Here is a 15,453-nt window from a genome sequence, read left to right as displayed (position 1 = left end):
GCTCCCGCTCCGCTCCCGCCGGTCCCGCTCCGCTCCCGCTCCGCTCCCGCTCCGCTCCCGCCGGTCCCGCCGGTCCCGCTCCGCTCCCGCTCCGCTCCCGCTCCGCTCCCGCCGGTCCCGCCGCTCCCGCTCCGGTCCCGCCGGTCCCGCTCCGGTCCCGCCGGTCCCGCCCCGCATCCCCCGGCAGCAGCCGGGGCTGGCGGCCGAGCGCTGCCCGAGCTGGCGCGGCCGCCCCGGGCACCGCGGCTCCCCGGGCCGCAGGGCCACGCAGCGGCTCAGCACCGAGCGGGTGCCGCTCTGCCTGGGGAACTGCCCGCGCAGGAGCTGGGGAACGGCTTGGGATTCACTGCTGCCCTGGAAGGAGCTGCCCTGACAGCCTCGGGCACACAACGGCTCTTTCTTCATCTGGAAAATTGTGGGAAGCCTGGAAACGGGCTGACACCGAGTCTGGGAGAAAAAGAGGGACAAGGGCATTTGAAGGGAAAAGAAATGTAGGAGAAAAGGAGAGAAGGGGAGAGACCCTGGTGGTGCTTGCAGAGTGCAGTAAGGGTGGGGAATACCCCAAATCCCAGAGTCAAGTGGATTTGATGGATGAGAAGAAATGCCTCCAAGGCAGGCGAGGTGCCCGTGGGTCCAAAGCAGGAGCAGGGTAGATTTTAACACACCTGCTGCTCCACTTCCACCTGCTACTCATGGGAACGGGACCAAGCCCTCCTTTGGGTGCTGGACACAAGGACACACAGGGTTATCCAGCTGGCCTTTTCTCTCGCCAAGCTGTTGTGCAGCTCCGTGGACTGCAGGGGAAGCCCACCCGGGCACTAAAGCACTGCGGGGTCTCATCCCACCACTTCCCCATGGCCCAGCCACTTCTCACACCCCTGGGGCTGCCATCACCCTTTGCTCAGTGCAGCTCTCCCAACTGTCACGGGAAATTAGTGGTTCCAAAGCAGCAGCAGATGGGACAAGAAATGTTTCCAGTGTTCAAAGACAATCATTCCTCTCTGTCTCATTAAATTTTCAGCAGCAATTAGATCCTCAAAGACCATGTGCTCATCTGAAAAGTCTCTCTTTTTTCACACATCTCCTCTGAAATGCCCACCATACTTTGGGTCACAAATGAGAAAATATTTGGAACATGGATTTTGATTTTAATTATTTCACTGCCACAGATGGAAACAAGCAACCCTGGTACAGTGCATGGTTCCTGCTACTGGCCCTGCAGTTTTATGACTCCCAGAATCACTATTTTCCTCAAGCTTTTGATGAGACATGTGACTAAGGTATAATTTCCCCCCCCCCCTATGTTAGCATCCAAGAAAAAAAGCTCATTATTCTTGCAATCTGACTCTTTTTTTTCCCCTGAACATTACTAGCTGGCAACACAGATATCTTGCCAACAGTACAAGATGTGACTGTTGAAACATTCATTGTTCGACTCCATTTGAATCTACTATCGCCTCTCCATGTGACCTCTGACGCTCAGAAATTATCTATTTTAAAGCATCGGTCCTGACATGTGTTGAAGATATTTTTAACAGACTGTTTACAGGAATTCTGGTTTCTGTTCTGTTTTGTTTTTTTTTTCCTTTTCAACAGATTTTCTATTCATCATCTCCAAGTTTCACATGTACAGTTGTCCTGAACACCAACAGGGCATTTGCCCACATGGCCTGTGAGAAATTGGACATCAAAAACTGAAGGGAAGGGAAAAAGGAACTCAGAAAAAATAGCTGCAACCTGCTAAGATTAAGATCTGAGACCTCCAGGAAGACCAGAAGGGAGGGTTACTTAGTTCTTCTTCTGTGTTATCAAGAACCAAACAGAGCAAGAAGGCCAAGTGGAATTATTTCAAATGCACCCGACACGAGGGACATGCAAGGCATGCCAGTTCACAACATCCCTTTCCACTCCATGCCAGTCTGGTTTATTTATTATTTACCCAGATTTATTATTATTATTTATTTATTTATTATTTACCCAGATTGTTAATAAAACTCTGAAAGGTTAATTTTGTGTTCTCAGCTCTCCAGCTGCCTGTGGGCACGTGCTCTATGCCACTTAATCTGGTGAATCTCCAGAATCACACAGTTCCACACTGCTGCTGAGTCAGGGGGGGCTTGTCCTGCTTGGGGAACGATGCAGACCCCAGCCTAACAGCCACCACTGTCCCACTACCAGGAAATTCAGCCAAGGATGGGATGTGGTCAGCTTTACAGGAGAAACAGCAGGAGGGAGGATGACAAGGAGACACGGAACCACAACGCCTTGGTGTTTCCAGGATCACCCAGCAAGAACATTTCCACCCAGAGACACAAACACCCTGGCTGCCCTCCTGGGTCCCAAGCCACAGAGATGTTGGCAGATGTGGTGAACAGTGACACTCTGGAGGTGTATTCCCCACTTCCAGACGGGGCCAGAAGCGTCTCCCTCGTCCTTCACCAGCACAGGACAAACAAACAAACAAACAAACCAACCCAAGTGGCTGCATGTCATTGCACCACGAGGCAAACAGGAAGCCCGGGCAGCCTGATGAGAGTTGAGGTTCTCTACTCCATGTGGTTAGCGCTACTTAAAGTTAACTCTGCTCAACAGGGAAACCACGCCGGGCTGCAGACACGGCTGGGAGCCCGCTCGTGTTTAAAACTCAAAAGATGGGGGATTTTGTTTGCTTTTTTTACAACAGGATCTGCAATAGGATCACAGCCACCCAAAGTGCAGCCCTGATCCACACTGGCTGTCAGTGGTGAGCAGTGGGGCTCACCTGCCTGAGCACAGCCACGGGCCACACCAAATCCTCTGGCCAAACCAAACTGCTCCAACATTTGAAGGTCACTGTTTGGTTTTGCATGTTACACAAAAGCTCTCAGTGCTGTAGAATAATACTACAATGCTACAGGCTTTGGAGATTTATTTAAACACACATACCTATACACACACACACACACACACACACACACACACACACACACATATATATATATATATATATATATATATATATATATTTTTTTTTTTTTTTTTTTTTTTTTTTTTTTTTTGGGGCACCCAGGTTCTCTTACAAGCGAGCAACATGTATGTCAAGGGACATTAGGAGAATTAGGATAAACTGCACTAAGTATTGTAACTGCACCTCACAGAGCACAGGAACAGGGCCAAGGGCATCCCCCCGAGCCCCCAGCTCTGCTCCCTGGACTGACCACTCCATACACCCCTAACTTGTCACATCCTGACACACAGACATCCTTCACCCACCCCCAAACCGGTGCTGTTCCCTCTCTTCTCCACCTGCACTCCAGCAGTCCTCTCAGGAGGGCATTGCCCTGAAGAAAAACGTGCCATAGCTCAGTCTTTGGGACAGCTGAGGACACTGTGGTTATAATATGAGTTGTTTTTCTTTCAGGAACAAGGCCACAGTTTACTTGTTGATATTGCCACAAGAGAGATTTCAGAGACTAAAACCACAACAAAGCTTCAGCACGTTTTTCTCTTTGGTGACCTTGCATTCAGACAAATATGCCATGAAGCAAAACCTTTCCACAAGCTGCGAGGAGCTGATGGTGAAGTATTAGGGGGTGGAATTCAAGGACCTGAGCAGTCTGAAAATTTGTTCGAAAATCTTCTGAAATGGTGTCAATCTTGTGACCCCAAAATGACAGAGAGAAGGGAGAATGATGCCAAAGTTACTCAGCCCTCTTGCTGAAGGCCAAAGTGTTCTAATTTGGTGTCCTTGCCCAGATAAAAATACTGTTTTATCTGTGTGACTATGTATTTAAATGAAGGATACTGCAGACTTGAGAACAATGTGTTCCTCTCTGGTTCCCCCATAAATGTTTGCAGAGCAAAAATGTAACGAGGCACGACCTGAGTCAGCTGCAGTGAGATTCCCCTCCTGACCATCAGCAGCACCTCAGCCTTCGACAGGACAATAATCCCGGGAGGCAGTTCTGCTTCAGGGTTATCCAAATGAGGGTTTTTTGGTACCTCCTTGCTTTTCTCCGTCAGAATTTCTGAGTTGCAATCTCTGCCCATGGCAAAAGGTGAGTTCTGTGGATTGTGGGTGCTGTAAGCAGCACATCGTCCCGAGAGCAGAGCGAAGGCACCGACCAAACGTGAGGCAGGAGGAGATGCTGCTGACCCAGTCCTGCAAGGAACTGCAGACAGCTACAGCTCTGTCAGGGACACTGTGAGTCACTGCAAAAACCCAGGAGAAAATTGTCTGGGGAAAACACCCAAATAAACAAAACTGCCCAGCAAAGTTACGGTCTGCAGTGGCAACCCGAGGCTCGTGTTCTGCTCCTCACCTGGTGCCAGCAGCACAGCTTTTACTGTGTTCTTTTTATTGTGTTCTTTTTCCCTGCATGCAGAACACTGGAAATGTTCCCCTGTGTTCCACAGGGCATTTTGGGGAGCTCTGCTCTCTGTACAACCCAGCTGAGGTCTTCAGCTGGTGGAGCTGCACAAGTTCAGAGCAGCAATGTCACAACACCCCATGTTTTTATCAATTCAGAGCACGGCTGCAGCACAAACACAGCGTTTCCCCCTCTCAGGGAATGCCACTCAAAAGCTCACTTCTGTTGAAGATGGGTTTTTGATACAAAGCTAAAAAAAGGTCAAACACAGATGCCAGAAGCTACATCCCTTTTCTGACTATCCGTTCTTCAGGAGGGACAAACAACTTTCCTTTCTCTTCTTGTTTTCTTTTTTTGCAACACAAGTGAGTGATCTTTAAAACCACACATTTCCATTATGAATTGTAACTGCCTATTTAACTAAACCACGCTATTTATTCTTGAAATTACTGTTAGGGGATTCTGGATCCTTTTCTTTTCTACCAGAAGGAAAACAGCACCCAGTCTTCCCACACTCAGAAGCACAGCTCAAGTCCACAAAACCAGACTTCAGTGATAAAGTCACAGTGCTAAAAAGAAAGCCCTTCATCCCGTTTGGGAATTTTGGGGCTCTTTATGAATTGTTTCCAGTAAGACCGGATCTTGCAGGCTCGTGTGTGGGTGGCTGGCTGCACCCTGAAGACAGATGCAGGTGCCTGCCTGTGCTAAATATTTTGCACAAACTCAAGAGTTTGTTGTATTTCAGTGGTTTTTGTTTGTTTAGCTTTATTTGACATCTAAAATGTGTATTCCAAATTAAGCAACATTCACAACACAAATGAATACACACTCTGCATAAAAATCAGAATATATGTATCGTGTTACCAAGTGAGGCAGATGCCAGTGACAAATGCTTTAAGAATTTTTTAGCAGCCACCTGAAAAATCACTTAAGAGTCAGAAATAAGTAGCAAAGGCCATTGCATGAGTCACCAGTGACAACAAGGAGAAAAGGAATGTGAATGGAATTTTTCTTCTTTATTCTAAAATGAGAGATGGCTCTAGCTGAAAGAGAATTATTTTTACTGTCACCAGAGGAAAATTTCCATTTGCAAAAAGGGGAATTTCCACCTGAGACATATTGATGAAGACTCATTTACATAGTTGGAGGTAACAACTTTTACCATGGGAACAGTGATGAAGGAAAAACAAATTCTTTTTGGTAGCTGGAAAGTGCAAAATTTTTGTCCTCAAATTTTGGTCTAGAAATAGATAATGTTTGTTTTCATTAAGTCTTTAAAAATATTTACAAAGAAGAGAAGATGTATTTCACAGAAGGGAGCAGTCCAGCCAGCCTAAACAGAACCAGGACTGGGAAACTGTGCAGGACAAGTACTGACTATGTTAAACACTTGGTTTATGTGCTACAAGGGCAAGTGTGGCTCAAAAAAATAAAGTAAAAGGCTCCATTGTTTGTTATGAGAGAATAACCATTAAAAACGTGGCAGCAGCCAGGTCGGAGTGAGGGTGGGTCTCCCCTCAGCAGCAGGAGGCACCTGAGCTCCCAAGTGATTTTTCCATTTTCCCAGAATGGCAGCAAGCCAACACAAATTACAGAGCTCAGGCACCTTTGCCCATACAACCACTCATTCACTGGGTTGGAAAATTGTGAATATCTTGGATTTAATTTAACACAACTCCATTTTCACCAGGCCCCAGTAGCCAGGGCCTGTATTAGAGTGTCCAGCTCACAGCAGCTCCCCTTGTATTCCAACAGGGAAGATGTCAGTATTATCCCCACTGCCTGGATGTCCCTTTTCTAAAGGGTCTCTGCTGGGAGCTGCTCTGCAGCACCACATGGACCTGAAATCCAGCTTTTACCCTGGCACAAAGAGGAATAAACCATCAGACAAATGCAGCCATAAAGCACCTGCAAGCCTGTGGTGCCAGGGGGCTCAGCAAGATGATAACTTTGCATTGAATTTCCTATTTTATTTCCTTGCTACCTGCAACAGGAAAAAACTCAACCTCTCATTTCCTTCCTCCTACCCATTTTCTGTTTGGTGTTTTGAGCAGCTGGTGCAAACTAGCTGCAGTCAGGAGCCAGATTTTCAATTTGCTCTTCTTTAAAGGCCACGGGCAGAGGTGCAGAGCAGAGTCTGCTGTGGAGTGACAGAATGACAGGGCTGAGGAGAGGGCAGTGACAGCCACAGAGCTCACAGGCACGAGGGGAGCGATGCTCAGACAGCAGAACTGGGAGCACGGCACTGTCAAGGAGAGCTCCGAGCACGACTTCAGCTTTCTGAATTAGCCTTGGAAATATAATGGAAAAATGTAACTAAATCTTTGCGTCCTCTTTCCACCAGCACCAGCTTCCCAGGTGTGTGCTGCTCTGGGCAGCACAGTAATGCTGCCAAGCATTGCTTTGGGAGTGCAGTGACAACACACACCTCATGCTTTGGGGTGCTCTGGGGAGCCAAGGTACTCACTCAAACCTCTAGAAAAGAGTTGGCCTTGAAAGACATTCCTCCTCCCCCTCAGCAGCCCCCAGCAAAAATATAGCTACTCACTACACATGTGATCCCTTTGGTGGCAGAAGCAGAAAACTTTCAGAAGCCCTTTGACACTAAAAATACATTCTTCTCCTCCTCGGACTTCTTCTTTACCAGAAAAATTCCTCTCTCTGTGCCATTCCCCAGCTTGTCACACTTGTCTCTTGGCTCCTACCCTGGAGCCTGACAAATTCAGAGCACAGAGTTCCCGATGGACCATAAGGGCTTTCACCCACTTACAGCCCATTCCCTGCTAACAGGCCATGCCCTGGCTGCTCCTCCCTGCACATTATTTATTTACCGTTCTCCTCTCCCTTCAAAGCTTTATTGATTGCTGCTGCTCACGCTGGGAAAGCCCCGGTGAGGACAGACACCAGCACCACTGGCTGCTCCTCAAACACCAGACAGTTCTGCCACTGTAAGGATGCACAGAGATCTGAACAGATTCCTCCGATCACCAAATTACAAACCCTTCCAAATCCACGCCTCTTGTTTTCACTGCTGAATCAGAACCAGCAAAAGCCCCAGGGATGTGAAATGTGCATCCCTCCTCTTGGCAAAATACAAATAACAGGCATCTGATCTCATTTACCAGCGTGGCTGAGCTCTTGTCCCCTAGGGCTCTCATCTTGACAGAATCCTTGTCTTCCCTTATCTCTGACAATGGGCACGGCAGAATGTTTGATGATAAGAGATTTATCACAGGCACTGGGAATTGCTCAGTCCACAGCACCAGAGCATTTTCCCCTACTCCTCTTCCTGAACCTCTTTTGTGGGGTTCCAGCTGACCACAGGAGGAAAGGCAGCCAAGCATCTACTCAACTTACAAATGACAAAAAATAGCACATGAAATCCCGCTAAGTTGCAAAAAAGTCAAGATGACAACACCCAATAAACTTGCACAGGAGAGAGCTGACAGAGCAAAGTCCCTTCAGTGCCCTTCAGCCACTTTGGGCAGCAGTGACCAGCCACAGCACAATCAAACCTTGATCAATTTTTATGACCTCCTTGATGTTCCGTGTTTCCAGCTCATCACCAGATGATTGTGCCCGTTACCTTGGCTGTACTTTGGGGACCTTGTAGGTGCAAGCTGCTGCTGGCAAGCACATGTCCTGCCCTCATGTGAATTAGCAAAGACTGAGGGAGCCCAGCAAACTGATCCAGGGAAAAGTGGCCTCCTTCCACTGGCAGCTGCAGGAGACAGTGTGAATTGTCCAGCAGTGCTCCCCACTCACTGCCCTGGGATCAGTCTCAGCAGAAAATGAAATCCAGCCACACTGCTCCTCTTATGTCACAAAAAATAGAAGAAGAGGCCGTAAAAACCCCCAGCCTGCTGCATAACGGATTCTGAACACAAGGTTTTCCTCTGCTCTGAATGAGAAGTCAGCAGCTCTGATTGCATGAGCACGAATTCCCCCAAAATCTCCCTGAAACCTTCCATTACAGAGAGGCAACTGAACTCTAGTAGTAATTTAGGCTGCTACTTGTTTATTTACCTCAGTTAAGATTATCTGTTAGATCTTATCATGGGTGAGTGAATCAGCCTCTACTACACAAGTGCAGCTGGCTCTCCCCAGGAGAGGAGCACAGCAGCAGCTCCACGGATTCCAAGTGCTCCCTGCAAAGGGGCTTCTCCCAGCACTGCCTTTCCCCTCCCCTTTCTGGCTGGTTGCCTTAACTGAGGAACAATTTCTGGTGGGAGGACTGAGAACAGCCAAGTGACAGGCTGTTTCCTCTTACAAGACAGTTGTAGCTCCTGTGCTGTCTGTGTGCACCACAGGTTTGCAAAGCCCAGAAAGATTAGCTTAGGTAATGCAGAAAAATCTCTCTGCAAGAGCTTACAGGGCAAGGAGGGGATTCCTGCTAAATGCTAAACAGAGGTGCTGGGAAGACTCATCATGGGAAACAGAACGAGGAGGACAAGAATTAATCTGCAAGACATGAATGAGTGTCACCATGAAATCACCAACAACCAAGCGACATTTAGCACACGGTAGAGACTCACTGTCAAATCTTATTAACTGCATCCTTGTATCACAGCAGACAGCTCTGCCCACAGATCAGAGACCACAGCATTACAGTGCAAAAATCATTCATGAGCCTGCTGGTGGTTCTGTAAGGAACCATAGAATGGAGGAGAAAAATGAATCCTAATGGAAATTTATTCCCATCATTTAGAAACCTGGACTAACCAACATTCTGTCCAGTTCCCTTACAGCCCTGGCACCAATTCCTACATGGATAAGTCAGGCACCCTTCCTGACAAACATTTGCAGAAGCTGTGCTCACCTCTCTGTGTGTCACTGGCCATACCTGGCACCACTGGTAACTGCTGAAAAGCCACAAAAATGGCACTCAACCTGCAGGAGCCTCTGGTGGGAGTAATTTCAGTGTGGGGATGCCCTCTTCCTCCTTGTCCTGCACTCATGTTCCTGCAAAGCTCATTCATTATTTTTCATCTCTCCCCAGCCACTGATCAAAGGGGCATCTCACCCAGTTCCCCATCCCCAGCAAAGTCCTGCCTTTCTCTGCTTTGGCAGCTGCTTTTCCTTCTCCTCCAGGCCCATTTGCCTGCTGTTGTCTGGCTAATTATTTTTACAAGGCTCAATAATTGCTGCAATCTCCCCCATTTTTCATCTCCTTCCTGCAGTGGAGTTTGGCAGGCAGGGACCTCCTGCAGCAGCTGTGCTCCTTGGCTGCCCACCACCTCCTGCCGAGGGAGCAGTGCCACAGCAAGGCTGTAAAACCCCATCCTCTCTTTGCCTTTCCCTGGGCTCGGTGGTCATTAGCCAGGGGAGCAGCTTTGGAAGTCACTTAGCAACGTTCCAGCAAAGCAAAGCCCTGATGTCACCAGCAGAAATAGCATCTCAGAGACACCCAACTGCCTCGTGCCCTGAGCCAAAGCATCTGCGGCCCTGGAGCTCCATTCCTCAAAAATTGCTGCTGATGGAGAACTGGTCTTTGACTCGCTGGCAGATGAGGCAGCAGCACAGTGATTTCAGATTAAAAATAATCTCCCACTCTTCAGTGATCACACTGGCTAGAGCACAGGGCTCCTGCTGCCCCTCTAACGTGAAGCATTGAACAGGGGCACAGATCAGGCCCTGAAGTGAACAGGTCTATGTGGTAGAGCAGCTCCCTCAACCCTTCCAGTTATTCACCTATGAAAATGAATTAGTTTTTAGACAACTTTCTTCACATTTTTGCCATTTACTTATGGTCAAAGAGGGAGGCCATTTCCCTCCCTCAAAACAGTGAGGAGAAAACATGGAAGTAAACACAGAAATTACACTGACAGCACAGTTCCTAATGCAACTTCTTGGTTTTTTAAGAATGCTGTCAGGCCCCTAAATAGAGAAGTCACAGCTCTTGAGAATTTTCAGTTCTTTGTGAATTTTCAGATAATAATCAAACCTGGCCCTCAGTTTGGGAACCACTTCTCTGGGAGTTCACTCTTCTCCAGCTGTGCAAGCTGCCCAGGGTCCTGGAAAGGGAGGACAGCTCCTCACTGGTGCTCTTCAAACCAGATCTTTTCTTATTTCACACACTTGAGCAGACCTGGACTGCATGGTGGCTTTGCAAGCATCAAATCCCAGATTCTGCAGGAAGCAGCACTGGAGATTCAACATTCAGCATTATTCTGACACCAAGTACCTCCGAGTGATTATCAGAAGGCTCCTAAGAACAGCACAAATTCTGGATTGGTCCGTTCAAGAGCAGCTGAGGAAAACACCTCGAAGAGCAAAAGGAATGGATAGTTCTGCTGCTGCACAGCACTGAGCAGGGCATTTATGGGGAGCACAAGACACCACAGCAGCCCCTCCTCTGTGGGACAGGATCACACCTGGGGAACGCACAAACACACCCTGCTTTTCCAGAGCCTGCACCCAGACCTTCTGCAGGTGTTTCCAGGGGTTTCTTCCAGGCGCCCAACCGCCAGCCCTGTCCTGCTCTCTTGCAGCTTGTTGTTTCTAAGAGCAGTGGTGTGAAAAAACAGGAAGCCACGCAGAGAAGAGAGAGAATACAGATTGAGGCATGAAACTGCAGTAGCCCCAGCTCCCCCAGCACTCACCCCACCCCCTCTTCCCTTCCCACCCCCTCACCACAGGCCGCATTCTTGATGAGAAATGCTCAGCTTTTGACGGGAAACTGGGTAGGAGCTGAGCCTCGGCAGGAGGGGAAATCCAGCAGGGCCATGCAGCTCCCTGGGCTCTGATGGCCACAGAGCACCAGGAACAGCTCAAGTCACACTCTGCTCCACGGGTGCCTCCATTTGAGGCTTCAAGGAAAAAGTCTGTAACTCCCTTGTCCTCAAAAGTTCAGATTTGCTGCTTCAAAGATCCCCTGAGGACCGTTCTGCAGGATGTCTGAGGTTCATCTATGATTTGCTGCAATCCAAACAGGTGTTTGCACCATTCTCATTACATTCCCATGTAATTGTTTAAGGAATAAGGACTCCAAGTCACATCTCTCTGTTGAAGAAAGCCAGCAGATCCTTTTGTCTACAGCTCTCTATTCCCAACTCACCCCATGCTGGCAAATTGTGACACAAATATTTTGTTTTTCAGGACTCTTCATTGCTCACACCCTTATCTCTTCAGTCTCCAACACCAGGCTGAGAGATCAAAGGGGTGAAGATGAAGAAAGAACAAGAAGTTGGGGCAGAAACACTGGTAGGGGACAGAAAATCAAGCAAACCACCAAAAACACACCAGCACCTCAGTCTCCAAGGCAGAGAAAATATTCCCAGCTTCACCCAGCACATAAGCAGGGCTGTGCTGTGTCAACCAACTGTCTGGATAAAAGAGGAAAGAAGGGAATGTCTTGGGAGTCCCAGTATTGCTGAAAGCCAGGACAAAGCCAAACACCACCCACAGCTTGGCCAGTGCTTCTGGAGACCAACACTCCGAAATCTGGGTGAATACAGGTGGGATGAGCCTGCACAGCCTGGGCCACAGAGGGTGGCAGTGCACAAGGGGAAGGCACAAATGGCCTGGCACATCCCAGAGCCAGTGACAGCCCAGCATCAGATAAAGGCATTAACACACGGAGACATCAGCGCTCGGGTTTGGTCCATCAGAAGTCTTTTACACCTGTACCAACCCAGCACCACGCAGATAAACTGTCCTGCTTTTCCACATAACACATAAAACCACTGTTAATCACTAAAACCAAGGACAAAGGAGTAAGGACAGGCATGAGGCCGCACAAAGAATTAGAGAGTCTGAAATCTACTGGTGGGAAAGGGGAATGCTCTATTTCCTTAGTCCTGCCCAAAGCCTCTGTACTGTTTCACAAGGGGATGTGCTGGGCTGGGGTTTATTTATAAAACCTATAAGAATGTTGACCTAAGGCTATAACTCGGAGAAAAAAAAGCAGAGGTCAAGTTTTCTAAATGCAGCCACAAGCCCCAGGGAGAATCTTACCAGCAAGGACCCTCAGCTTGCAGAGGGAAGCAGAACTCAGGAGAAGCCCCAGTGCTTGTGAGCTGCCAAGGAAACGGTGCAAACCATGAGCCATCCCCTGGTTTAAGTGCAGCCCCTGCTGCAGCTTTCTGTTCCAGCCACAGAAGCAAGGCAGGGTCTGCAGGGAGCCCGAGGGGGATTCCCAGCACCTCTCTTTGCTGGAAGAGCTTCCCAGGCTCTTAGATTTTTTTTTTGTTTGTTTTTAAATCACTGTTGAAGAAAGATGCTCCTACAAGTGGTGATTCAGAGCAGGGCCTTTATCTAAACGCTCTGAATCATTCTTTGTAAGAGACCATCCCTGCTGACAACCGAAGGAGCCTCTGGTTTAACTCTTGTGTGGCACTGGCATCAGAGCAGCCATGTGAGAGACTGAGCTCTTTGCTCAGCTCATTTTCCAAGCCTGCTCCAGCAAAAAGGCCGGTGCAATTGGAGGAGGAAGAGCACTCAGCCTGCAATCCAAACGCCATCCCCACTGCTGTCAGGAATGCCGTGAAGTCCTCCTCACCTCACGGAGAATTCCCCACCATGGGGGATGCTGCTGGGGGGGTGGGCAGGAGGAACCCCCGGTGCAAACGGCGCCGAACACTCCCATCTCCGTGTGCCGACGCTCAGAATCGCTCCTTGGGGCATTTATGGCTGCGTTTGCCACAGAGGGGGCCGGTATTTCACAAGGAGCCCCTCTCGGCCCCACCAACACCCATCCCCGGCGGGATGCGGCACGAACGCTCCATCTGCCGGCAGCCACCAAGGGAGAAGCTCCGGAGCCCGGGCAGCGAAGCGCCCGTCTAGCGGCAAGCTGATGTAAATGGCCGCAAATATCTGCAAAAAAGCGCTTTATTTGTGTGTTCCCCCAGTCCATCGCCGCCACCGCAACGCAAAGCACAGAGGGACGAAAAATCCATCGCTCTGAACACACAAAAGCCAAAGCTGCGGCAGCGCCTCGCAGCCGCGGGCACGGAGCCCCTCCGAAAACACGGAATTCACTCTACACACCCCTACAGTCTCTTACCTTTAGGAGGAACAATCCCGGCAGGAGCGATCATCCCTTCAGGGCACGTAAAAGCAGCTCTGTCCATCGCTGTGCTGGGATCTCAGCCGAGACAGCGCCCGCAGCTCGGGGTCCCGGAGCTCACGGAAGGAATGGTCACCACGGAATGGTCACCACGGAATGGTCACTACGGAATGGTCACCACGGAATGGCCACCACAAAATGGTCACCAAGGAATGGTCACCACGGAATGGTCACCACGGAATGGTCACCAAGGAATGGCCACCACGGAATGGTCACCACGAAATGGTCACCAAGGAATGGTCACCACGGAATGGTCACCAAGGAATGGTCACCACGGAATGGTCACCACAAAATGGTCACCAAGGAATGGCCACCACAAAATGGTCACCAAGGAATGGTCACCAAGGAATGGTCACCACGGAATGGTCACCAAGGAATGGTCACCATGAAATGGCCACCACGAAATGGCCACCAAGGAATGGTGACCAAGGAATGGTCACCATGAAATGGCCACCATGAAATGGCCACCAAGGAATGGTGACCAAGGAATGGTCACCACGGAATGGTCACCATTCACTCCGTCCTTCCCGGCCGAGCCGCTCCAGAAACAGCCCTGAGGCACACAGGAACGAGAGTTTGTGGGGAGCCAGGGCAGGAGCCCCTCCAGATCCCCCCGGGTCCCGTCAGCACGGCTGGGCTGCAGGTGTGAGGTGAGGAAGGTGAGGAGTGTGAGGGTGAGGAAGGTGAGGAGTGTGAGGGTGAGGAAGGTGAGGAGTGTGAGGGTGAGGAAGGTGAGGAAGGTGAGGTAAGGTGAGGGAGGTGAGGGAGGTGAGGAAGGTGAGGAAGGTGAGGAAGGTGAGGAGTGTGAGGTGTGTGAGGAAGGTGAGGTGAGGAAGGTGAGGAAGGTGAGGATGGTGAGGAGTGCGAGGGTGAGGGAGGTGAGGAAGGTGAGGAGGGTGAGGAGTGTGAGGTGTGTGAGGAAGGTGAGGTGAGGAAGGTGAGGAAGGTGAGGATGGTGAGGAGTGTGAGGGTGAGGGAGGTGAGGAAGGTGAGGAGGGTGAGGAGTGTGAGGTGAGGGAGGTGAGGAGTGTGAGGGTGAGGGAGGTGAGGAAGGTGAGGAGGGTGAGGAGTGTGAGGTGAGGGAGGTGAGGAGTGTGAGGTGAGGGAGGTGAGGAAGGTGAGGAAGGTGAGGGAGGTGAGGAAAGTGAGGAAGGTGAGGAGGGTGAGGAGGGTGAGGAGGGTGAGGAGTGTGAGGGGGCACCGCCCCTGGCCTCGGCACAGCCTCAGCTCGCCTGGGCACAATCACCACAGCCCTTACTCATCTCCAGGAGAGGGTTTTCTTCTTAAAAAAACCCCAAACCACAACCTCCCCACCCCAAAAGAAAAAAAAAACTAAAATAAAAAAAAAACCCACAAAAGTTACCACCAAAAACCGCAGCGAAGGAAAAGCCCCCTCCTGGGGCTGGTTTCAGCCTGCACTGGGCCCACCACAGGGCTCCAGTTCTGAGCACTGGACCCAGGCAATGGAATATATAACTGTATTTCCAGCACTGTTTTCATTGTGCTGGTGGAATTTAAGTATGAGGCTTAGAATCGCTTTTTAAGTATAAAAGTTACAAAATAACAACTATAAAACTGAATTTCAGTTGTATCTTCTTTCAAGAAAAGCATCGGCATAATTTAAATACTTTCAGAAGGCGCAATTCTTAGGAAATTCTCTTTATTAATATAACATACAAAAAGTGTTGCTCCTCACATAACAGTATTTGAACTCTTCTCTCCCATAAACTTAAAACATGACTCTTATTGGAAGTGTATCTTGTTTCTGGACTATATTTTGAGAGAAAAGCATAAAAACTACTCTCTCTGAAATCAAAAGGGAAGAGATCCTTACACAGTAATTACAGCATCGTTTATAAGAATTAACAATGAACAATTAACAATGAATGTATGCAAACATACATAACCATCAACAATATAAAATAACCCGTATGAAAAATCCTATATAAATTCACTTTTAAGTACAAACCCACAAGATTCCCAGTATTAATATCTTTGGTGTTTGTTGGCTTAAGACATTTTCCACCCAAAACAGAC

General features: G+C 49.1%; 1 long non-coding RNA gene across 2 annotated transcripts; it reads left to right on the top strand.

The window, feature by feature from the left end:
- The first annotated feature begins 184 nt into the window (after positions 1–184).
- On the top strand, positions 185–2,008 carry LOC146765661 (uncharacterized). 2 transcript variants are annotated; one of them, XR_014949758.1, is made up of 3 exons: positions 185–491; positions 1,170–1,280; positions 1,374–2,008. It is a non-coding gene; the product is annotated as an uncharacterized LOC146765661 (long non-coding RNA). The 2 variants fall into 2 exon arrangements; XR_014949757.1 differs by having other exon boundaries at positions 187–491; positions 1,597–2,008.
- The last annotated feature ends 13,445 nt before the right edge of the window (positions 2,009–15,453 follow it).

This window comes from Lonchura striata, chromosome 21 (genome assembly GCF_050655825.1).
Source record: "Lonchura striata isolate lonStrDom1 chromosome 21, ASM5065582v1, whole genome shotgun sequence".
Classification (NCBI taxonomy): domain Eukaryota; kingdom Metazoa; phylum Chordata; class Aves; order Passeriformes; family Estrildidae; genus Lonchura; species Lonchura striata.
Note: the sequence above shows the minus strand (reverse complement) of the source record. Positions and strands in the feature narration are given on the sequence as shown.